We start from the raw sequence: 24,324 nt of genomic DNA on the forward strand, positions 1-24,324 counted from the left end.
TTTTGAGAATTAAAATCTTTCCTAACCATTGTTGTTTGTGTTTGTATCTAAGAACTGCATCAAAATCAACCCTTTACTTCAGACAATTTCAGCAAAGCAGTACTATATGTGTAAATGTAATAAGAAGCATTCCTGCTATTATAATACAAATGAATAAAATAGGAGAAACGGTTGTATGGAATGGATATAAACATGGGCTTTGAAAAAAAAAAAAGCAGTAGCACCAACCAACAAAACCTTTACTTCTGGCTCATAAGAATCCAGATCAGTGATTTGTATCAGGGGACCAAATGCAAAAGTTATAATTTATATGCAAGATACTAATTCTTACATGTCAACAACTATTATAGCAATGCAGCTGACCTAAATTCTGATTTAATTTTCAATAGTTAATATTYATGATTATTAAATTTCATTTAATTCAGGTGCTCTGCATAATAGTATGGAATGTGAAGCAACTTAACACTTTTTTCTCTTAATGCAGTTGGTTTCCCTATGTGTATAGATAAGAATGTCTTCAGTGGATACTGCAATCTTCATGCAAACACAACAGTTAATTTTCTATATAGAACTGCAGTGAATGTTATTTAAGCTGTTCAGTTATCACAAAGACAGCTATCCTAACTCCAGGTTACATTTTGACAAATGAGCAAAGTCTAACTATTTCTTAGTATTTCTCCTTTGACTATTGTTAAAAAGTAAAAATGAAATTAAAGTAAAATAGAGTACCCTCTTCCCTAAGAAATAAAGCAAACAAGATATGCTAATATCCCTGACTTTGGATTCAGTGCTTTCTCCTAACACTGCCAAGTTTCTTGCTCAAACCAGTCCCTGCTACTGGGGCTTATCCAGCTGTCCAGGGGGATTTGCTGCCTAACACTCATGCTTCCAGTTACCCATGACTTTCATTCTTGGTCATGCAGTGGGCATGTCTGACAAGAAAAGTTCAAACTACCTATCTGTGTGATTTAACAAAAAAACACAAATACAGCTGTTCCAGCTAGGGAGAAACTTTGAGAAAATGAACAATTTTTAGCCAATGTGATGTTATCTCTCAGTATTTTCAGGGAACCTGACACAATCATATTGCTAAGTGTGAGCAGTGAGTTTCGCTCATTTGTAGCCTGTGGGCCTCATGATCCACAATCCAAGCTTCTAAATGCAGTATTTTTTCTGTTATGTCACAGAACTGAGAACTTCTGCTGTGGGATCTACCATTTGCTATAGAGAGGTCCCTGACATTTTCTTTTGTCTTCTTGCCCTGCTGGCACCTGATGACAACTTCCCGTGGCTCCTCAGCTTTCCTTGCGGGGGAAGTAAACTGGATAACATGCATGGCTCATGGACTGTCCCACAGGGCTAGCCAGAACAGGGTTAAGAAGCCCGAGCTGGAATCCAGCTGGTGATCAGGGAGTGGGAAAGTGCCAGAAGTATAAGTAAGTTGGCCGTCTGGGCTGTTTCTAGGGCAGCACAGCAGCTGTGACCTGGGAGAGCCAGGAAAAAAGAGCTGTTAAAACTGGCTACAAGATCACTAATCCATCATCAAAATAATCAGGCCTTTAAATTGCTACTGTATGAGTCTTGTTTATACTATACCAGTTATAATAAGGTGAAAATACCCTGGGTGAAGAGCAGATGATGTAGAATGCAATTAATCGGTGTAGGGCTAAGTGCTAAATGAATATATTCCATAAAAGTAAAGGCAAAATTCTGCTTTGAAGTCAGGCATATCAGGCACTTTGAGCTGGGTTGCTGTTTGTWTCAATTAGTACACTAAAAGAAGATTTCACTGATAATAGCATTAAAGCACTCCTGAAAGTTTGGTTTAAAATCATGCATTGTTTGGTATGATGTGACAGACCATAACACTCTGAGAGGCCATTGCAGGCATGAATAATATGACAAATGCCATTCTTCATATGAACAGCACTTATTTCCATTTCAGTGAAATGAAACCTGAGATGCTAAAGTGGTTAATCCTGTTTAGTGCTACTGTCAGGTTAGAGATCTGTCAGCATTGTATTTTAAAATGACAATAGAGATAGTTTGCTTGCAGCACTCTGCTTGCAAGCTCACAAATGTGGCTTCTGTTTACTGAAGAGACTGTACTTTTAAAAAATTACATTATAGTTGGAATATATAAAGTGATGTTTCACTTATTCAGGTTTTCATTTAATTATTTATTTAATTATTTAGTTATAATTTAGTTTATTCAGCTTTATTACAAATAGAAGCATCTGCCTACTAGGACATTCGAGTGGCCACCTGCAGAGTGACTTGGGCACTGGCTGCCTGCAGTACCCCAGGCAGTGGTCGCATTCAATCAGCCTGCCAGAGGCAACATTTCTCTGCTTTTTGGCAACTGAGCCCTACAGGCTACTGCAGGCCCAAGGGAGCAGCTCATGTGTGCTGGAAGAAAGGTCTGCTGGTGTCCAGTATGAAAGGAAAGCAAAAGGGCAATGGGAGGGGGAAAGGGTGTAGGACAAGGGATTGTCAGGGCAAGTGGAGAAGCAGTGGCTAATGGCACCTCTTTTTCTCACTGTAAGGCAAGACTGATCATCCACTATCCTTCCCTATTCTCCTTTAGGGTTATGCTTTATGTGTGCAGAGAGGAGACTGAACAAAGAAGGCAAAGGGAATTTCTCAAGCTGTGGAGCAGAAGAGTGCCAAATGCAGCCTTCTTATTAATTCATAAGGATTTTCTTTTCCCTAAGGCAACTCTTTGAATTAATAATAAACAGATAACCCAAAATCAGTAACACATAAAGGTAATGGTATTTCCTTTCTTTCTCTGTGTCAAAATACTATTATTAAAAGCTTGAAACAGATATTTATTGTTTAGTTATTTTTAGAATGTAAGAAATGAAGTTACTGCAATTGAAGAATTTTGTACAAAAATAGAAAAATACTATGTTTTTCCTTTCTCATACACATACCAGCTTGCCTTCAATTTCCTTTAAAAATAATCAAGGTGAAAAAGGGAGGGTTTAATTGAAGAAAAGGAAGTATTTCCACTATTTTAACTAGCTTTAAGTTTTAACAAGAAGTCTTCCTTGTGTTACCTAAAACATTTGAAAATATACATAAGTGTTCTCTGTTAAAGACATGAAAATATGAGTAAAAGCTTAGTTGTGAAGGAAGGAGAGTAAAAACAGGAGGAAAATGCTGAAATTGCCCTGCACTATTTCTACAGATGACGTTTGAGGAATCAAAGGAAGAGGTGTTGAAATGGCAGAATAAAGTGAAGGTTAAGTCCTCAGGGTTAAATTATATGTTCACAGAGTTCTGAAAGAAATGATGGGGCCACTAATACAATACACATTCAGGCAAGCTAGAAATAGATACCTCTTAAGAGCTTGCTGAGAAAAAGTTTCTCTGCCTATTTTTTTTTTTCCAAGAATTTCCCAGAAAAGAGTCAAATATGCCACTGATATCTAAGGTAAATCCTGCTACATGTTGGAAGTGTCTAGAGAAAGAATCATTATCAAAAAAAAGGTCTGTAAACAACAATGAAAGTAACACTGACATTATACTTACATTACATAAATCAAAGGTATATTTCATGTTGTGCTTAGTTTTATTCTCCCCTGTCTAAAAACAGTGGAAATAAAATTATTTCAAAAACAGATGCTGAAAGCAAATAGAAATTCTCTAGAGACTTTTTACATGGAGAGATCATACACATGGGACTGTCTAATGTAGAGATGAATATATGATGAATGAAATAAAAAATGCAAAATACCGTGAATATAAACTCATGTTGACTTTTATTCCAAACACAAGAACGTACACTGAATTTGTATAGCAGAACTTTAAAGAGTTAATGTAGCACAATTAAGCTGTGAAACCGCTTACCACAATACAACATTACTATGAAGAGTTAAGAGGCTATCATAAAGGAGCAGACCTGCAGGAGTTTAAAAAGGCCTCACTATCATATTACAATGATTATTATAATAGAGACAATTATAAGTATGGAGCATTCCTTCAGAGTTTTCATTTAAAATCAACTTCATAAGGGTAAGAAAGATAATTATTTTTTTGCCTGGAACAATTCCTTGTACTTTTTTTGCAATTATTTGAAAGTTATCATTGTCAAAGGATATGGGACTACCTGAACCTCTGGTGTTATAAAGGACAGAAATTCCATTTGATACTAAAGATGAAAAATGGTCATCCAAAAGGTGAAGAGCTGTCATGATCAAAATACCAGCTGAACAGGAGGCAGGGAGAGAGAGTCATATTTCTAATGGAAACACCAGATAAGTAAAGAAAATGAGTTGCATAAAAAATAAGATATCAGAGTTCTGAATTCTCAGAACTTAAGTGTTTTTCTTCGTAGTAATTTTTCATGTAAGTTCTTACACACTTGGCATTAACATTTTTTTCTTTATTCTTTCACTATATCTTTACTCTCGCACAATGTATTTGTTCTCTTTCAGTTGCTTGTGAAGTTATCCTTAAAACAGTGAAAGCCTTAGCGAAAAAAATATCCTGCATTCAAAGTAAAGGGGGATATGAACATACAGGCTGAGACAAAGACTCAACTTTCATATAAAGTGCACTGTGTTTGCACCAGGTTGTTGGTGTCCAGAAGCTGATGTTTCCATCACAAGAGGAGTATTTCCTTACATGCAGTAAGGATCCTGAACTCCTCYGCAGTTACGTGGTTGGGTTGGAGAATTCCTCACAACAGGATACCACTGCTGCCTGGCACAGCACCAATGTTGTATTATGTGTTTATATATGTGCATATATATGTATGTATATATATACATACTCACACGTAATATATGTAAAAACATGTATATAATATACATAAAATATAAAATTGAAGGGTTTCCTCTGTTGGGGGAGTCTATGTAGAAAGCTGGGAGAGAGATTAGGATTGGGAATGGCTGGAAGATAAAACAGAAACTGAGAAATGCCGGAAAAAGTATTTGGCATGAGTATAACTCCTGTCAGGTACAAGCCTAACAGGAAAGCAGATGTGATAARGTTCTGCAGCGCTGAACACATGCTCCATTTCTGGTGGAGCAGAAATGATGTGATTACTGCTGCATACAGTCCTTTGGAAACTGCTAGCAGCTCTTGCCTGTTAAGGCAACCTCTATGAGCTGTATCAATGATCAGGGTGAGCTTCTACACTGAAATTACCTACTAGTTAGTACTCTGCTGTCTGCTCGCTCCAGCTGGGATTTGGGCCCACTGATCCACCATGTCTGTTTGTATATGAGGCATTTTCTCTATTATCTGTTTAAAGGATCCCAACCTCTTAAAAAGAATGTGAAGTATTAGCCCCGTAGCAGCAAGCTGGTCAAAAATGTTTTGGTCTCATCAGTCATGCCAGCCATCTGTTTGAAACTGTCTTAGCTGAGCCAAGCATGTCTGAACAYGGTTCAGACATTTTTGTGTTAGGAATTGTCTAGTCCAGTCAGGAAGCAGAGCACTGAAGGGGTTCCAGTGAAATGAAGTGGAAGGTGTGATCCTATACCTGATACAGGTCTTTTCCTAACCCTGTGGAGCACATGGAGTTAATTTCTGAAAGGCTTTTTTCTTATGTAAAGATGCCAGTAGCTAAGGAAAGAAACATGATTTACTTTCAAATAGTTCAGCTGACCTTACACATTTATCACTTTACAGGATTTCATTTTTCCAAGGAGTCTATTATTTCAACTCCATTACCTCCACTTTCAGCAAAGACAATTACAGGACATTTATTTATATACCAGAGACACATTGCTTAGGTTTTTACATTCTTTTCACCTGAAGTGGTTCTGTCACAAAACAATTGTTTGTCTCAAGCAAATATTTTTTCTCTCAAAGTTGTACTTAGAAGCACTTAAATGTCTTTTTATTTGCACAGGACAAAGACCTTTTTTACTAAGAGTGACAAGGGGAGAGCAAGTTGTGGTAATACACTGACAGGACATGGATTACCTAGATAATGTCATACCTTTGCATAGACAGACTTTGTTTGAGTATCTTTCTTTCTCTCTTCATTGGCCTAAAAAGTCTTTCCACAAGACTGCTCATGTAAACAGCAAATTACTCATGTCCTCCTTACAGATGCTTTGTCATAATGAGAAACTTATTTTGGTTTTTCAAAAGATTTCACAGAATTTCTCTTTCCCTTCCGCTCCCACCAGCCCTGTGCTAAGTAGTGAATTTGTATGGTCATCCAGATCATCTGAAGATAAACTTTTTTTTTTTTTTTTTTTTTTTTTTTAGAAATTGGCATATTTCCACGTGTGCAATAGGGTCTTCTCTGCCCCTGACCTGAGCTCATGAAGAACCATTCAAGCTAATGGCACAGTTGCTGTCCTCATGCCATCTGCCACTCTTTTAGCCATAGGTCAGCTAGACATGGTGATGCTTCAGTCGGACACACTGCAGCAGCAGGTAAGTTATAGTACCCTCTTAATTCATAAAGCTGGGTTAAAAGATGTCCCTTAAAAACATRTATAGAATCCAACACATAGAGGAAGTATATCAGGAGATTAACCCATGGAAATCATGTGGCCTGTGATTGATTTTTGGTTCTCATAGACCTGAGACCACATTGTGGGGTGTTTTATGCTTCCAACTGAAAAGAGCCTGACATAGAATAGCACATAGTATATAGTTTATGTGGTTCATTTTTCTCCTCTGATGCAACGCAGATACAAGCCCCCTATAATAAGWGGTGTTGAAGAGAGCTGTAGCACCCAGGTAGTGCTTTTGAGGTCGTGCAGTGGGAAAATAATAATGTCACTGCACTGTCCCCATCCCTATATCACTACTACATCCAGTACTGATCACAGGAAACTTCTTCTGAAAACAGAAGAAATTCACTGAGGAAGTTTTCACTATTGAAGGCACTGTAARCTCAGATTATTTTAATGTATGGTCAGGAACCTTTATTTTCAATGTTTCTTGATGTGAACTGTTATAATGAAGCATCCTTTACAAAAAAGGTTACATGGAATTCTTAGTTGAGCCAAGTTTAATATATCAACATCCCAAGATCTCCTGCATCATTTGGAGAAATGACTACTGCACAGAGATGAACCAAAGGAAGTGATAATGTCTCTCTTCTTTTAGTTATAATTAAACTCATATACTATCCCTTAATTAAATCAAAGCCACTTTTATGCACATTTTCAATGTTTGAATACCTGAAGGAAAAAATAATCTAGAGAAAATATACTAGAAGTATGTAAAACTGCCTTACTCCATAAAACTGAAGTAACTATACAGGAAATGGGAGGATAAATAATTAGCCTTATGATTAGACTACAAGCTTTTGTGCAATAGTGTCTGTTCTAGTAGAAGGACAGACAGCAAAGGCAGCAAACTGAATAGCATCAAAATGAACTACTGTTCTCATTGCGTGGCTTCAGAAGGCCGTTGCTGTAGCCTAGCACACTTTAAAAGAAACTGAAGGTAAACTACGTTTGCACTGAAAGTCAGACACTGCATTTGATCAGAAATGTCTAAGATGCATATATTCCAGCAAAGACGCATTCACAAGGAGAATAGGATCCAGCTCAAGTGAATTTTTTCTCTTTCTTGAATTAGCGCTATGATAATGTGGCTTCAAGTATTATTAAATCTGAATGACACTCCTCTGAAGAACTCCCATGTAATTTCAGCCCTGGCATGCATGATATTACAGGTCCTAATGACCCCACACTCTCCTTTCAGTCTAAATATCAGTAAACACTTAAGAAGGATAGATTTCTACATGCATTTTTTCCTTTAACTGTGTTTGAATTTTATGCATGGGTGTGGTTTTCCAGATATATGAACACTTTTATAATTACCAAGACACTTCATGGTTTCCCTAGCTATTCTACATAGAATGATGTGCTGCAGTAACTCTTAGGGTTGGCAACTTATTATATTGTCCCTTAAACCATGTGGATAGCCAGCATTTGGAGCTTTATTAGTCATTTTCACTATAATGAGAACTAATTATATTGGTCGTTAATTACATGAATGTTTCTTTGGTGTAATTTACAAAGAATCTTTACACAGTCTGTTTCCGTGAATGCAGCAGGAGGTAAACAGGAGAAAAAATAGTCTCCCCCACAACTTCAGGTTTACCTTTCCAGTACGCAATCTGATAAAGCTTCTTGGCTCTATCACATACAAGCGTTTGGTTTGCTGTCTTCTAATTCTGCATGAGCTTTTTGGCTACCATCAGTGCCATTCTGGCAAAAAATTTACATGTGGCTCTATCCTTCAGTGGTGGTTCCATTTCTGGAGCTATTGTCAAACAGATGGGTTTCTTTCAACTCCAAGTATCATATCCGGTGTATTCCAAAAAATCTGCAAACTCTAGRCAAAGATACACCTGTTCCGAGCTACCTAATGTCCCATATAATCCAGAATTCTTAACWGTGACTTAAAATCCAGCATGATGCAGAGTGAGTAGGAGATTTACTACTAAGGGTCTACTAACKTCTGTCTATCCAGCACTGCCATTGACTATGCACTCAACTCCTGCTCAGGATTTGGGCYGAACACACGGCTCATGTTAAGGCCTGATGTATACTAGGAGCAGCAGTGTTCAGCTAAAGTGAGAGCAACACATATGCCGGACACTCGAAGACAAAAAGAATGAGGTCTGCTGCAGATTCCTGCAGTTTTAGAAGTAACCGCTTGTTAACACCTGATAAAACCAAAACTCTTTAGAATTAAGTAAATCTTTGCCCAGTACCCGAACAACCAATACGGATGGTCCAGATGAAACRTCCAAGCTGGAAGGTACAAATACATTAGCTCCCCCAAAGAGCCTTTGGAATGGAGCCACCAGCCACTGGACTGCTGAGCCGGTTGTGCTTCCCAGTGCAATGCAGGGGACACCCGCATCATGATGGAGGAGGAAGGATGAGCACTCTCACCACAGGTTAGGTAACTATTTTGCTCRTAAGTATGAGACAGTAACAAATTATCAAATTAAAGAATTGGTGAACTGGAGAATTAAGTAACTAGAAAATCAACAATTTAGGCTGGTCTAGAGAGAAGGRATTAACTCCTTGTTTGCTTTCATGTTTTTTTTTTCCTAATGAGCTCACAAAAAWAAATTTTCTTTCASACAGTACCCWATCCTGGAAATTTGAGAGATCACARTGAACCATGACAACCAGCTGCATACGTTCTTGCCTCCAGTCACACACCAACATAAATATTCTGGAATAAATATGCTTAATATTTTAGCATATATCTGTTGGCTAATTCAGTTCTCACAGGGGTCAACAATCAGACAATGTTTTTAAAATGAACTAAAAAATTTTTATGTCAGACAATTTTTCTTTAAAGGCTTGGAATATTTTTCCACATCACTGTAAAATCCCACTGGAATACAAGAAACTAATGTGAAATGAGTATTCCATTTAAGCTGCAGTTACAATTACTAGAAGCAAAGCATGAAAGAGAGCTTCAGAAACATCGATCAGTATAAGATATTGAAGCCAAGGAGCAAGAAATCTTCCTGTTACAATGTCAGAAAAAAWTGGCAGGGTTTTGAAATAGACATAAAATGAAAATTTCTCCACATTAGCTGTGCTGAATAAAAAAAGAAAGCTCTAGAACTGTAATTATAACAATGGCACTAATACCGGTAGGAGCTTAAGGTGCTGCAAAGGAATCACACAAAATGGTTGAGGTTGGAAGGGACCTCTGGAGATCATCTAGTCCAACCCCCCTGCTCACACAGGGTCACCTAGAGCATGTTAGAGAGGATCGCATCCAGGATGGATCAACAAAAATATATCATTGTCTAGAAACATTCCAGTCTCATTAGAGTTACCAGGAGCAAACATCACAATTCAAACAATCGTTGTGCAACTGTGGCAGTAATTTTTAACATTTTAGGTAAAGAGAAGAGTTAGGAGAATTGAACAAGCCATATTTCAGAGATCAGTTCCATATAATAGAGCTACCATGGCAGAAATTTCACTAACCCCTGCCTTCAGGTACAGGAGCAAAACCTCAAAATACAAGACAATGTATAGAATTCAACAGAATTCTGTTAAGCAGATGCTCAAGAAGGAGGTTTCAAATATGACTTGGACCCAACCTTTCAGAGCTGTTTACATTAAGACAGACTGAAGCTGGAGCAGCCACTAAATGGGGTTGCAATATAAAGAATCAGGCTGATTATGTTAGCAAGGATACTACAGCATTTTCAACATGCTTTACTCAGTCAAATACTCTGGAAGTATTTAACTGTCAGTGAATCAGTGAAACAGTGGAAACCTAGAAAATCYATGAATATGCATATGGTACTGGCATGAGATAAGCATGAGATAAATAAGGTGCAATCTATGCAAACTGCATAGCTAAAAGCTTCATCTGACACACGACTTTCTATGGGAAGGGCACAACCAAAAGTGACTCTAAGATTTTTGATCTGACATTTAACATGACTCCATCTGAAGAAAAACAGAGAGTAGTCTTGTAAAAAAAAGTTCTGGTCCAACAACACTTCTGTTTTCCTGCAGTCAAGGACATGATGGCTCAGATACATTCTTCTACCAGCATCACTTTGGCATTCCTCCCAGAACTTTCAGGGTCTGCTCAACAGAAAATATGTAACTGAATATTTTTAGTGTACTGTACATCTCTTATCCCATGCTTCACAGCCATCTCCATGGAAGCTCTGCCTAAGCTTAAGGTGTATGACCTTCAGCAAACTCTGTATTTCAGGTTCCTTGGAGAAGACAAAGAATCACTGACACTCTCTAGGTCTATTGCTTCACTCTGTAGGCTAAGCTAAGTGAYAGATAACACGAATCATGCAGTGTGTGAGTGAGGGCTACATCAAGTTTTGTTAACCCCTGTGAAAAGAAAAATAAACAGATTAAATAAGATGAAATTGATATAGAATCTAGGGATGTAACTGTAATTGTTTAGAAGATCTAACCTATATGTAAAATCAATGTATGCAACWCATGTATTTGGGTATTACCAGTTAAGTACAACATCTTTTGTCCTAGCACATCTCCTAACGAAAGGATAGCTTATTCTGCAGTAACCAGTGTCCTCCCTAACTATGTGCTCTTTTCACTGCCTTAGTATTCTTTGATCTGAAGATAAAATACATGTAAAGAGACCCCAATGTCTTAACTTCTGTAACTCTTTCCTTGATATCACAGTGATACTGCAGAAGCACACTTTTCCATAGTCTCTTCATTTACAATTGCTTGCTCCCTGTAAAGTCCAAGCAAAAACAGACAGTAGCCTCCACCTCTGTGCTATAAGGGATTTGGACCAGCAGAAGAGCTTAGTTGCCAGTGAACTTAAGTCATCAAAATCCCTTTGGGAAGGGACAGAGGCTGCCTTTACCCGTGCAGGGCTTTAGCAGAAACAATGTGAGATGAAGGAATTCCCACCTGGGTGCTATGGCCTTCTCCCCATCCCACTGCTACAGATAAAGCTGGTTAAGCGCCAGCCTGATCAAAAAGCTTATTGGGCTTAAAAACATATCATTACTTTAGCAGTGGCAGCACAGCAGCATGGGGCCAAAGTGATGGCTGGAGTAGGAGATGGGAGTATCATATCAGCTCTGCCTATTGGCCCATACACCGTTTCATATTTCCTCAGCCAGTTTCCTCTGTTTGATATCTCTGTGTTATTCATCCAGATTCAGATCCTTTTTCTCATGCTTTTTTTGGGTAACTTTCTATTTTCTCTCCCTCACACAAAATCTTTCTTCACTGTTCTCCCATTAGGATATCCTCAGCCCGTTCTCAATGAAGGGAAAAAGTCCCCCAGTCAGGACTGCACAATCACATCCAGCACATGCTGAAATATCCATGGTCCTTCAATGTGACAAAATAGACTTTTAGATCCAGCCCCCCCACAACCTAGGTTTACAAAATAGCATTTTAGTAGTCTCCTGAATATTAGTTTCCACATCTGGCCATAGAGGCTGCTTAGGAGATTAATTAAGATGTTTAACCTATTCAATTTGTAAAATCTTCTTTCTTAAAATTAAGGATAGCTGTAGCACAGAAAGTCCTTGTGTGACTCTTGGGTGACATGTTAAGACAATCATAGTGTGGCCACTACAAGGGGCACCTCCAGATTGTCTCCAGAGCTAGCCTTAGAGAAATCAAATTAGAAACTTTCTCAGAAGATCATAGGTGTCCACATGCTAGTTGGAGTAGATTTTAAAGTAAGTTTACTACCATCTTGCTCTTTCTCTAATTAAATAGTACGATTATTAAGATAAGAGAATGGTAACAAAATGATATAAAACACAGAATTTCATCTGATCTGGGAAAAGAGAAAACTGGGCAAAGAGGAATCTAAAAGGAAATGTTAAGAGAAAGTCAATGGCTTGCATATAGACTATGCTTATACACCAATTCCAAAGGTGAAAAAATTCTAGAGACTTTGATGCTAGGTAAATAACATGATAATGCTTCTCTTTTTTATAACAGTTTGGGAGCTCTAATCACTTGTAGAAGGATCCTAGAATCATATTATTGTTTAAGACAAACACATCATTTGAAGAATGATGGGATTATGGGTATAATCCACAAGCCATGGTTAATTCCCATGACAAGCTTTATTTCCGTATTTCACTGTTCAGACTGTTAGAGAGGATTTGCATGTTTTTATTTTTTTTCCACACCTTTCCACCTCCTCACTGCCAATTTAAGAGCTGTTATTCTCAGTTCATAGTAATTGGGAGAAAATAAAATTCCATATGCTTCTACCAGGAAAAAGAAAAAGAAGAAAGAGAAGGAGAGAATCAACAAAAAAATCCACTTGCTAGACATCCTTTGTTGCTAGCTATTACTTTTCTAAGAGATGCCTTGTTCAGCTGTGCTGCACAAAGTATGCTGTGCATACATAGCATATGCACAGTATTTTAATGTTATATATGACCTCAAATACAGCACTTCCAACAGTATCATGCCACACACTATTCTTTCATCGCGCATCTAAATCCATAAAGACAACTCACATGTGCTGACAGTGCCATATAAAACTATTTAACTAACAAACAGCCTGAAGCCAGTATTTCCCTCACTAGGTTCTCAACTACAGACATTTTTTTAAACAGGAATGTGTAGAAACTCACGCCAGAGTTGTTGAACATAATAGCTAAATTCAGGCTTCAGCCTTTGCAGTCTGTCTTTCCAATAGTTTCAGAATGGCTTAAAGGTGAACAAAAAATGAGAGAGAGAGAGAGAGAGAGAGAAAGAGAGAGTGACTCAGAAACAGAGCTAGACGTAGGCTAAAAAGCCATCAAGAGTTAAATGATCTGCAAAGAGAAAAAGCTTGAAATTAAATTTTACCAGGTATCAAATAAGAGACTTAAGAGTGGTGTATTAGAAGAGGCTTTTTTCATGAAAATGCAAATAGCAGCAAGCTGTTTTAATTATAGGCTGCAAGTGTTGCATTCTGGGAGACTAGAAAAAAAGCAGAACAGAGAAAAAACATAAAACCTTCTCATCAGTGTTTTCAGGTCTTTTCAAGCAACGATAGTCTCAATCTAGCAACATTTTGCAGCCCCATGGTACTTTTTTTGAGCTGATTGATAGAYTGACATGTTCATATGCTTACAGGATTTCTTCTGCTTGTACCTTTATCTTCAGTGTGGGTTTCACAACCAAAACACCACGATCCTATCTGCCTCAGAAGAGTAGAAGAGCAGCATGAATCTTCCCTCATGTTTCTCTCCTGATCCAGAGCTCTATAATCACTGCTGCCAATGGCAGGAAGATTAGATCCCATAATCAGATCCCCTGAAAGAAAGGGATGAAAGTATTCAGGTGAACTAGCTGCAGACCACAGACCTTTATCAGAGCAAGACAGACCTTCCTCCACAAACTGCTACAGGTAACACAATCAAGTCATTAGTCAAGAAAAAATGGGGTCCAGTTTTGTTTCTAGTATAGAGCAGTGCTTTCTGGAAAGAGGAGAGCATAAAGAAAGGACCTTATAAAATATGCTCTACATAAATGTAATACAAATATGAGCTGTTTATCTTAGTGCTAATACCTCATCCTCCATGCCCTTTCCACCTCTTCTCACCTGCCAATGTGCTCAGCTTCCAGCCAGGTCTACCTGAACACTTTCTACATTTGCTAGTCCTCCAAATTCTAACCCCTTTCCTCCTCCAGTGAACAAACTTGGTTCACTCCATTTTCAAGTGGAGAACAAACTAAACTAAAACACAGTCTTTCAGCTATTAATTATCTGCAGACAGAACAAGTCACAGAATACATTAGTTAGGTATGCATTTGTTTGTTTAAACAAAATAGGAGACATTTTGATGATGGGTGCTGAGTAAAAATCAGATAATAATAGCTTTGAAGTATTCAAAGGCGGGGGAGGGGATCAAATTCCTCAGTATTTACATATTCAAGCTTTGGTAATTGCATTATGTTCATAACGACAGGCTAACACTGCTTTCCTGAAGGCATTTTTCACTTTTCTTCAGTAGATGTCACTGCAGTACAGGGTAATACCAAACTGCATGATAGTTTCAACACAGTTCTGGTAAGAAAAGCTACTAGGGAGTGGTCGATACTGGAGAACTGAAGCCTCATGCCTTCACATTTTCAGCAGCACTGAGTATCAGTCCTCACCTGATTTCTCTTCATGCTTTTATTTCTTGGCTGGAGCCAAATGCAAGAGGAACTATTTGCTGTGATGGTTGGACCCAGTTGAAATCACGTAAAGGGAGCTAGTCTGGGACAACCATTATTCTGAACAGAAAATAGCTTATGTAYAGTTTAATTATTTTTGCTTCCACAGATCCAAACAACAGTCTTCTTTCTGATGCAGCCTCAGATCAAGTCCTTAATCCCACATATGCATTATTCCAATCAAGGTATGAACTCTCCTCTGTGCATCTCTTRTTATAGCATGAAAGCAAAATGTCTATCAGATTAGTTTTTTTTTTTTTTAATTTAATGCAGTTTAAAGATGGTTTGAGTGCTTATATAGTTGTTACTTCTAAGTAAGGTGGTGTTTTCTTGCTTAAAACAAGAAATCCTGAGAGCTTAGCCTACAATGAAAATATCTGAAATTAATATGCATACTAATATTGAAATTTTCCATTTTAAAGTATTCCTGGAAATGCCTGTATGTCAAATATGGAAGGACTGAAGCCTAAAAGTGAAAATAACAGGATGTATGTTAGAAGAAGCAGTAGAAATTCAGGAGGGTTTTACAAGATGAAAAAAATGCTTTCTGTAAGCTCTTGTACTATTATAGAAATGCATTTGCTAACAAAGTCATCAAAATGTARTCAGAAACTCCGCCTTCTCCCTTAGTCATTCCTAGAAAACAAACCAGAACCACAGTCTTCCGTGGCTGCCTTAGCCTAACAACCAAACCTCTTTTCAAAAACAGGAAGGATAAAGCTTATCTTGGAAACAGGCTTTATCGCTCCAGGCTCTTGTGTAGTTATAATCACTGAATATGCTACTCGAGAGCACCTAGCTGAACATTCAGGATTTGAGATCAACAGGCATTTTCATGATGTATCAGCAAAAAGATCCCCTTGAACGGAAGAACCCCTGCTGACAAGTTATTGCAAGGAGTGAGAGATGTATTCAAGGAAGGCAGATCCTGTTCCAAATTTTTTCAGTGCACRTAAAAACAAATACTTTGAATTTCACAGGCACCAAGGCTGCCCACCGGGAACATGTCGGAAGGAACTGGCTAAGCCAGTGGGTGTTCTACTTTCGCGTGAGGAAGCTTCCTTTTGATCTCTGGTTATAGGTCAGTGTAGAGCTCACTACAGAAATCCAAACTCTAGCTGATAAAAGCATGGAGAAGTGGCAAGGCCCACATCCAGAAAAGGAGGTAGCCGCTTCTAAGCAAAGCTCACACTGAAAGACATTTTCATGGCTGCTGCTGCTGCTATGTGGAAGCAGCTGGAGAAACAAGAAAGTCCCTAAGATGGAAACAAGTATTGTAATCAGGCAGAGTCCTCCAGTGCAGATTGCTGAAATAAACCTGGTTTCAGCCAGGTAAGCTTCATTCAAGCTCAAATTAGTATTAAGCATTAGAAAGCACATTGTCCAACCATACCTGCCTAATTTGATGAGACAGAGGGACATACATTTGCTTAGGATGAAACTGGAACGACTATGCCTTCCCTCAGCTAAATCAGTCACCKACTACTTTATTAAACATTTCTGTCAGCCCTTCCAGGTGCCTCATAAACACAATGAACAGGAGAGAGGAGGAATTAGTAGTTCATTTCTCTGTGCTCTCCCCAAAAGGAAAAGGCCACACACCTGAGGAACTGTCTGAAGATGATCTCCGGAAGAGAAAAGAGAAAAATCTTTTGAGGGACCATGCTTTAAAGCCACTTTGTACTGAGATGGCTAAACAGGATTTAGGACCTTTATTTCTACCATTCCAGTTTGGAAATGTTGTCTTGCCTGATGCTACCTCTTCCTCTATTGCTACCTCTACCTGTCTTATTTCACAGCTTCTAATTTCACACCCACACTCTTCTTTCCTCCCACTCTCCTTGTCTCCGTAAAAGAACCCCTGTCATCCATTACTCCCTTATATGTCACTCCCTTCAGCCTCACCAAGCCCTGGATCCTTTTGTCTCTCTTTGCCTTTCAGAGGTTTCTCTTTTCCATATATTTTTCCCTCTGCAGCTTCACTTCACGGTAGTCACACTGGACTTTTGCCCTCTGCCTGCCTTTACTTTTCCCTGGCTAAACCCTTTCTCCTCTTTCTCCATTTTCAGCAGCATTGCATATGACTCCTCTCCCCTTTCCCCTGACATTTTCTTGCTCTCTACACTCCATGTAGCAGTTCTCTTCACCTTGTTCTTTGATTTCAGCTCAAGACATATTCTTTTCATAGTGTCCTACATAAGTCTTGGTGATCCATCAGTCCCTTTGCTGCGTATTTCTGCGTCTGAATTTAGTCTGCATTCCTCGTTCAGCTCTCCCGATGCTTAAGCTCACTGCCTTGCATTCATTTTCAATAGATATCTTCTCAAATCTTTTGCTGCTGTGCTCCTCCTTTTTAAACAATGATTATATATTTTTCAGCTTTGTATTTCAGGTTCTCTTCTCCCTCATCCTTTGTCACTCAGTCTTTCCACAACTCCAGGACATTAGTAGTTACTAGTATTAGTCTCTCTCTTTTCCCACATTTCTTCTTTCCTTTCTCCTTCTATCTCAAGCACAGTTGTTTATTTTCTCCCTGCTTCACTCTTCACCCATCTCTTTTGCCTCTCTCCTACTCCAAAATAGCTAGCTCTGAGACAAGCTGCCTTTCCCCTCTACAAATTCATTTTTTTCCATCTTCAGTTCTTCCAGTTTCCTAGTTAAGCAATTCTCATTCTCCAGTTTGAGAACAACACTTGTCATCTCAAGTGGGTTTTTTGGTACCCTGACTCATCCTCACTCTTACCCCATTCCTGCCTCTCCTTCACTCTCCACATTGGGATCTCACTGTTATCTTCTACATGAAGACATCTGCTTTCTATCACTTCCCTTCCTGTAACTCTTTTCCTTCTTCCATGTCACACATTAAGAATTTCTCTTCTCTGACTCCTCCATTTGCCTCAGTTGTTCCGTCCTGAGAAAACTGCTGTTCACTCCTCCTTCAGTTCTCACCTTAAACATTCTTATACTGATCCCCTTTGCTCACAAGCCACACACTGCTCCTCTTTTTCCTTTCATCTCCAAGCTCTTCTCCAGTTTCATACTAAACCTCTGTAAATTGGCCTTCTCCCCACAGATGGACTATAATTTGCTCTGTCCTAGGTATCTCACAGATTTTGAACTTTACAAAATTTCAAAAATAATACTTTATTATTAACATACTAACCTATCACCTATCTTCTTGAAAACCTACCCTCCTTGGGTTTATGTAATTGGCCTCTCCTTGTTCTCCTTCTATGTGTCAGTTTGCTAGCACTGCCTGCCATTTGGAGGCTCTTCCAAGACCCTGAGCATTTATGGTGATCTACCATTATGATGATTTAGTTACTATGTAGGGTTTTTTATTATTTATATTATTTATTTGTTTGTTAGTTAATTTGTTTGTTTTTATCTCTTCACTCTACATAAGCCTGTTTTTATTCAAAAGATAGTCTCAAGAAATCTGGGTCAAAATTGCTTTTCCTGGACATCTAGCCATCACCTCAACCACAATATTTTTAAAACAACACTTTCAACTGTATCCCCTTTCCAAATCACTGTGGGAAAATCACATCTAGCCTGTCACTTATTTGCTACTTCCACCTCTTTCTTGTTTCTCATAGCCAAACTATGCCTTAATTCCAGTAAGACTTTATTCATAACATTTCTAGTATAAGGTTTTTGCATTCATCTACATACTAAAAACTCATCCAAATTTTCATCATGTGACATGCTTATTGCTGCAACATCTGTTTTCTTGCCCTTGGCAGGTACTGCCTTACCCACGCATAACCATTCAGAAAGATCCTAAGTTCTAACCCTTTCTCTTGCAACCCTTTCTTTGGTCTCCCATCTTTATCGGATTAGTGTAAAGTACTTGTCTTCATTTTTAACTCCATTTGTGATCTACTCTCATCATATCATTTCTCAAGCTCTTAGATCCAGCCTACCCAGGATGATATTTACCTCCTACTTGTTAAAATTTCAGATATGTACATCCATGTTATCACCCATACTGCTCCTAGGTGCTCATATTGAGTTTCTTACAAACATCCACAAAGCTATGTCAGTATTTTCCTCAAAAATCTTTATCTGAAATTCATCTCTGCCTTGATGCCTACAGATTTGGCTATGCTAGGCAATTATCTGTCATGCTATGTGAACTACCTCATCCCTTCCCAGTACCCTCGTGCCTGTTACCTTTTGGATTATAGGATTTTTAGGGCAGGGACCATCTTCTTATTTTGTGTTTTTATTATATTTAATCCAATAAGGATTTTGTCCAAGAGTAGGGCTCTTATGCACAATAAGGATGATGATATACTTAATGCTACAATAGGCAGATTTTTTAGCATCTCAACTGTGTTGTGGTATTGTTGTGTTAACCTTCTTTCACTACTATATCTAAATTCATATTTTAGAAGAGCATATTTCTCTGTATGTGAATAGGCTAAAACAAAAGATATGCATCTTTCCCCTTCTTAAAGGTAAACTAAAATCAGTTGTATCTTTGATTTAGTCAAATACTATCTTTAGTGGGGCAATGTCTTAGATGCAGTATGTCATATATTACTGTTTCATACAAAAAGTTTCTGGATTCTGCCTACAGATGTTAAATGTTTTTGCTCTCCATTAGGCTTGGTTTAGTAAGACAGTAAATTCCAATTCTGCTAGATGGGAAGGATGATTCTTCATTTCTGTGGAAACCTGTTCTCCTATAAAACAGGCAGAAAGACCCTCAAGTGGGGGATACTGCTGGAACAGGTGAAAACAATTCACAGCTACTAGTAAAACAGTCCCATAGTAATGTTTAAATGCAGCCAAGATAGAAGGGAGAACTAGGGAGAAGTAAGACAGAGAAGGAAATAGAATATTTAAATGAAGAAATTATTTAACGAGAGAGGGATGTGCTTTGGGAAGCAGCTTATGCAAAGTTACAAGTATTCTGAAAACAAAAGTGATTTTACCAAAAGAGTTGGAGAAAATAAATGTAGCCTATCCTGCCTAATCTCTTTTTCACTGTGAACTCATTGCTGGGGATACCTGAGCTCCACTGGGGTGGGGGGAGAGGCGAAAGGGTTTGGAAGAGGATGCAATCCATGACACTATAATGCTAAATGTCTGTACTATTATTCTGAGAAGAGCTGAGGACTGAAACTCTGATGGGTCTAGACATTCAGGAATTGCCCTCAGAGCTCAAGAGACAAACCACTACAACAGAAAGCCACCCTGCAATCATGTCATCTTACGTCCTGTCTTGCTCCTACCAAATGCTGATGTAAAACTATGAATTACACTTAGAGATGAAATACCTCATGAGCAAAGTTACTTGCACGCACATGGAAGGTGCCTATTACACACTATAGGACATATTAGGATGAATGAAATCTATTAACCATAACTGGTCATTATTATTGAAATAAAGATATATAGTTCTTTGAAATGTCATACTGCCTAAATTATAGCAGTCTGGAAAGAAATGTTATTTAACTTTATTCTGTGTACTATCTTCTTGTCACTGAGAAGTTGTAAAGCACATTAAATTAAGAAACATAAAAGAACAACAAAAGTGTCCTAACATCTGCTAAAAGTCAATTTATTTCATCAGAAAATACAATACAGATGATGATTTGCACACTTAAGTGGTTTTGATCAGGCATCAGCACTGTCACAAACAGTGTAAGTTATAATAAAAAGTGAAGTAAGTTCAGACTATCTGAACAAAACTAAATGACAACAGCTCAGTTACTCCTCCTTGATTCTGCAAGTCAAAACAGTCACATCCGATCTTGAAGGTTGTAAGCAGGCTGAGTCCTGGTTCTGTAAAAGCAGAATGTGTATCTAGCAGTCTACTCGGATAAGTTTAGGAAGCCAGATGAAAGGGCAGTGGTAATGCCTAAGAGGCATATACAGCAAGTGGCTCAGCCACACAGTAAACACCATTTTTAAACTAAAAGGCAGAGAGAAGATACAGTAGGTAAGTTCTAGATCAGTGATACTGTTCATGACCTAAACAAGTCTTGCTAAATAAAACAGTACAAAATGTTTCTTACAGACCCAGCATGAGATCTGCTGTTATTTCCCCCTTCCTGGAAGGGCTCTGTTTGACTTAGAAGTGCCAGCCAGACCAAATAGCAGCTGTGCTTTGAGGATGCACAGAAAACCCTCATCTCTCTTGAATCCCCACAAATGCACGTACCAGGCAAACCTTAGGGATTGAGCCACTTACTATTTCGGTGAAGGATGGTTGCAGCACCCATCAAATGGAGGAGGAAAAAAATAGTTTAAAGACTTGCATGGAAATGATTGCACAGAAAGAAACAAAGCCATTATTCCTTGATCATAAGCCCAATTGTCAAAATGAAATGATCCCATTCAACAGCAATACTTGCAAATTACACATTTTAAAATACACATTTTAAAAAAAGCTTTGTAAAGGGATGTCAATGTAGCTATAGCAAACTCTACCACCTGAGACTTGTGACTGTCGGCCTTTATTGCACATATCAAATATGCAATGCAATATAGGAAATTCATGGTAAGATATTTTCTTAAATTACTGCCTGCTCAACTAAGAGTTTGGTTCTCGGGAAAGCAACAGAATGTGTAGGCAATAACAATAAAAACAGCATCACTCCCTTTTGTTGTATTGTTTGGTCTCAAGACCCTAGGAAAGAAACAGAATTTATTCACTTCTTCATGGTTTCTGTTTCTTCTGTATGTAATGAAATGTCACTACAAGAAAGAATAATGAATAATCTGCTCCTATCTGTGTGACAATTTTTGCACTTTTCAGTGAGACAGAACCCCCATTGATTTTTGTCTGTTTAAAGGCTCTTCTAAAATGCTATGATAGTATCTTGCTCCATGTATTTATATTTATACCTGTCTAAACCATATGGGAAATGCTACATATTCAGTATTCCCTTGTCCTCCCCTCCCCTTCCATTGATGCTTACATCAATTTTATACATACTTGTTTTGAGTGTCAGTGGCTTGAGAGGGGTGCAATGGGTAAACAGCCCTTTTCTACTGAGACAATATTACATTGGTTAGCAATCAAACCAGTAGCTGCCTGTAAGCATAGCTGATACAATGACTCATACGCACTCCTTAAAGAAGACACATGTAGGACTTGGCACTTCCTGCAGTTTCCAGCAGAACAGATCAGACTGCTCTGATCTGCACTGGAGGGCCAACCTGACACTGAGCCAGCTAAAGTTTGTGAGACCAAAAAAGGAAGCCAAGACAATCTGGCTGCCTTCTCCGAGCATCTGTCTCTGGGCTGGAACACCCCACAGCCCCCTTAGGAATCCTTGGAAAAAACCTTTAGGTGACCCAAATTTGTAAATTTTTTTTTTTTGGCTTTTATGGGAAAAATGTCTAAAAATGTATCTTATTATGAATGAGACCTGCTTCTTATTTATATTCAGAGTTACAGATGCTTATTTTACCCGGCAAACCATATTTTTTTTTATGTGTTATCTTGGGTTATTGGTGAAGGCTTGTCTAGCTTCTTAAAAAAAATCTCCATTATACACCATGAGGAGTGTGTTAGAAAAAAAGAGCTTGACTTCCACATCCCTGCCCGATTTGCAAGGGTTCACGTTAGAAAATTCCATCTTTTTAGCTGAGTTGAAATTAGCCTTGGACTTTTGGCGGCAGAAACAAAAAACTGTTGTACTCTTGCTTTTCAGTTATAACCACAAGATGAGGAAAGATACTATGATGAATACTAGAAAAACCCAGAAGATATGTGAGCTACAATGATTTCAGGCATGTAAGATTATGGACTGGATCCCTGCTGTCTTTATTCAAGCAAAGCATGTGAAATTAGTTACCTGTGAAAAGCACAATAGGAAGTTGTTCTTGTGTAGATTAAAAAAAAAAAAGAAAAAGAAAAAAGAAAAAAGAAAAAAAAAGTCCTCCCAAATCAGCAAACAAAAAACCAAAAGACCACAATTCTCTGCTCAGATCTTACTATGGCAATGAATATATCTGTGCCTTTTCACAGGAATTCAACATGTACTACATCACTTATAATGTGGTCTCATACTAAAAATGACAAGGCACACTGATAGAAAAAAATTGCTTTAATTGCTAGCATATGTTACCGGAAATTCATTTGGTTATTTTTAAGCATTAAAACATTACTTAGTAATTTATCTTAATTTTTCACTTGTAGCACCACTGCCTTCTATCATGGAGTTGGTGTAAGTGTAGAGGAATAATTAAAGGTCACCATAGCCACTGACAGTACCTCAAGTAGCAACTTTTGCTACTTTTTAGACAACAGTGTCATATCTTTACTTGACCTTTATTTTAAGTTATCCTTATCTCTGTGGATAACGTGATATACTACAGACACAATAAAACAGGAAGATCCATATCCAAACTGGGAGTTTTGGCAGACTTTAAGCATCCATGTCTCAGACCAGTTTTAGTCTGCTGTGAAGCACCTTTCAGCTTTTTAAGATGCTTCAGCAGATACCCTCTGGGACTTCCCTTCTCACCTAAAAAGTAAGTTAGTAACTCGACATTGTCAAGCAGAGAGGTCTAATAGACGATCTGTAGAATGCAACAGTTGAGGGCCTGATGTCCAAACTACACATATTTCACAGCCTTTTACCTTGGACTAGTTAATGTTTGCTAGTCTGTTTTCCACTGAGTGCTCGTTAGTGGCTGGAATGCAGAGACGCGCTCTGGAGCACCTCACCTGCACTCCTGGAGCCCCCGCCCCGTCCAGCTTCATCCAGAAGGGATCTAGTTCATGCACTCCAAGACCATGCCACACTGTGAATCAAAGCACAGTAAGCAGACAAGATTTACTTCCAAACTGCATCCCTTTTGAAGCACACCAGGCCAGTGCGAGCGGAGTTGGAGCTCACATTACTTGCAGAAGTCCTGTGTTGTGCTGTGATGCATCTGGTACTTGATGTTTGCCTGAAAGTGGCAGCTCGACCTTATTATTATTGGATTCCGTTTTTTACCCATAATTTTGGCTCCTGGGGGCAAAGCTGTAAAATACAAGCCCAACAGGCCCAAGCAACAGAATTTGCAAGCCCAGGCCTTGATTTTGTAAAGGCTGGAAATGCCTGAGTACTGGAGCTGATCTGAAGGAAAAGGGGAAATCCATTTTAAACATCCCAGCTCTCCTACGCATCCAGAAAAAGCAGCAGCAGCTCCTACCCCGCTGCTTGCCTTCTGGTACACGGCTGCCTAACGGCTCTGCGTGCCGGGGATGCGCACCAGCCTCCCTGCCCTCCCCCGCAAGGAAGGTCCATCGATTCGGCGCCCCCCACCCAAACCCCGATTTCCCTCCCCCCTCCACAGTCGGCCAGGCCCGGTCCCTGCCGCCACGGACCTGCCCCACCTCCCGCCTCCACCTGTCTGCGCCGCCGACAGCAAGAGGTAACGCTTGCGGCTGCGGCCGCCTCTCCTGCGGCCGCCTCCCTCCTGCCCCCTCTCCCCCGTCCCGGCGGCCGCCCGCAGCCCCGCGCCCGCTGCGGGTCAACCGAGCCTGCCCCGGGCTGGGGGGCGGGCCGTGCCGCGGCTGGGGGCGGGGCCGGAGGGCGGGGCGCGGAGCAGCGAGGCTCGCTTCTATTGGCCGAGAAGGCGGGGGCGTGGCTCCAGGCCGGCTCGCTCGTCTGTTACTGGTGGGGGGCGGTGTCAGTGCGGGCAGGAGGGGGGGTGG

At 39.2% G+C, this 24,324-nt stretch overlaps 1 long non-coding RNA gene across 2 annotated transcripts; it reads left to right on the forward strand.

Moving 5' to 3' along the window:
• Positions 1-1,195: 1,195 nt before the first annotated feature.
• LOC146585339 (uncharacterized) lies at positions 1,196-22,486 on the forward strand. 2 transcript variants are annotated; one of them, XR_014898009.1, is made up of 5 exons: positions 1,196-1,436; positions 2,588-2,768; positions 6,232-6,402; positions 14,764-14,839; positions 22,328-22,486. It is a non-coding gene; the product is annotated as an uncharacterized LOC146585339 (long non-coding RNA). The 2 variants fall into 2 exon arrangements; XR_014898010.1 differs by lacking the exon at positions 22,328-22,486 and adding an exon at positions 20,686-20,896.
• Positions 22,487-24,324: the final 1,838 nt, after the last annotated feature.

The sequence above is a fragment of the Rhea americana genome, unplaced genomic scaffold (assembly GCF_003343005.1).
Source record: "Rhea americana isolate MKP2758 unplaced genomic scaffold, rheAme1 scaffold_82, whole genome shotgun sequence".
Lineage (NCBI taxonomy): Eukaryota > Metazoa > Chordata > Aves > Rheiformes > Rheidae > Rhea > Rhea americana.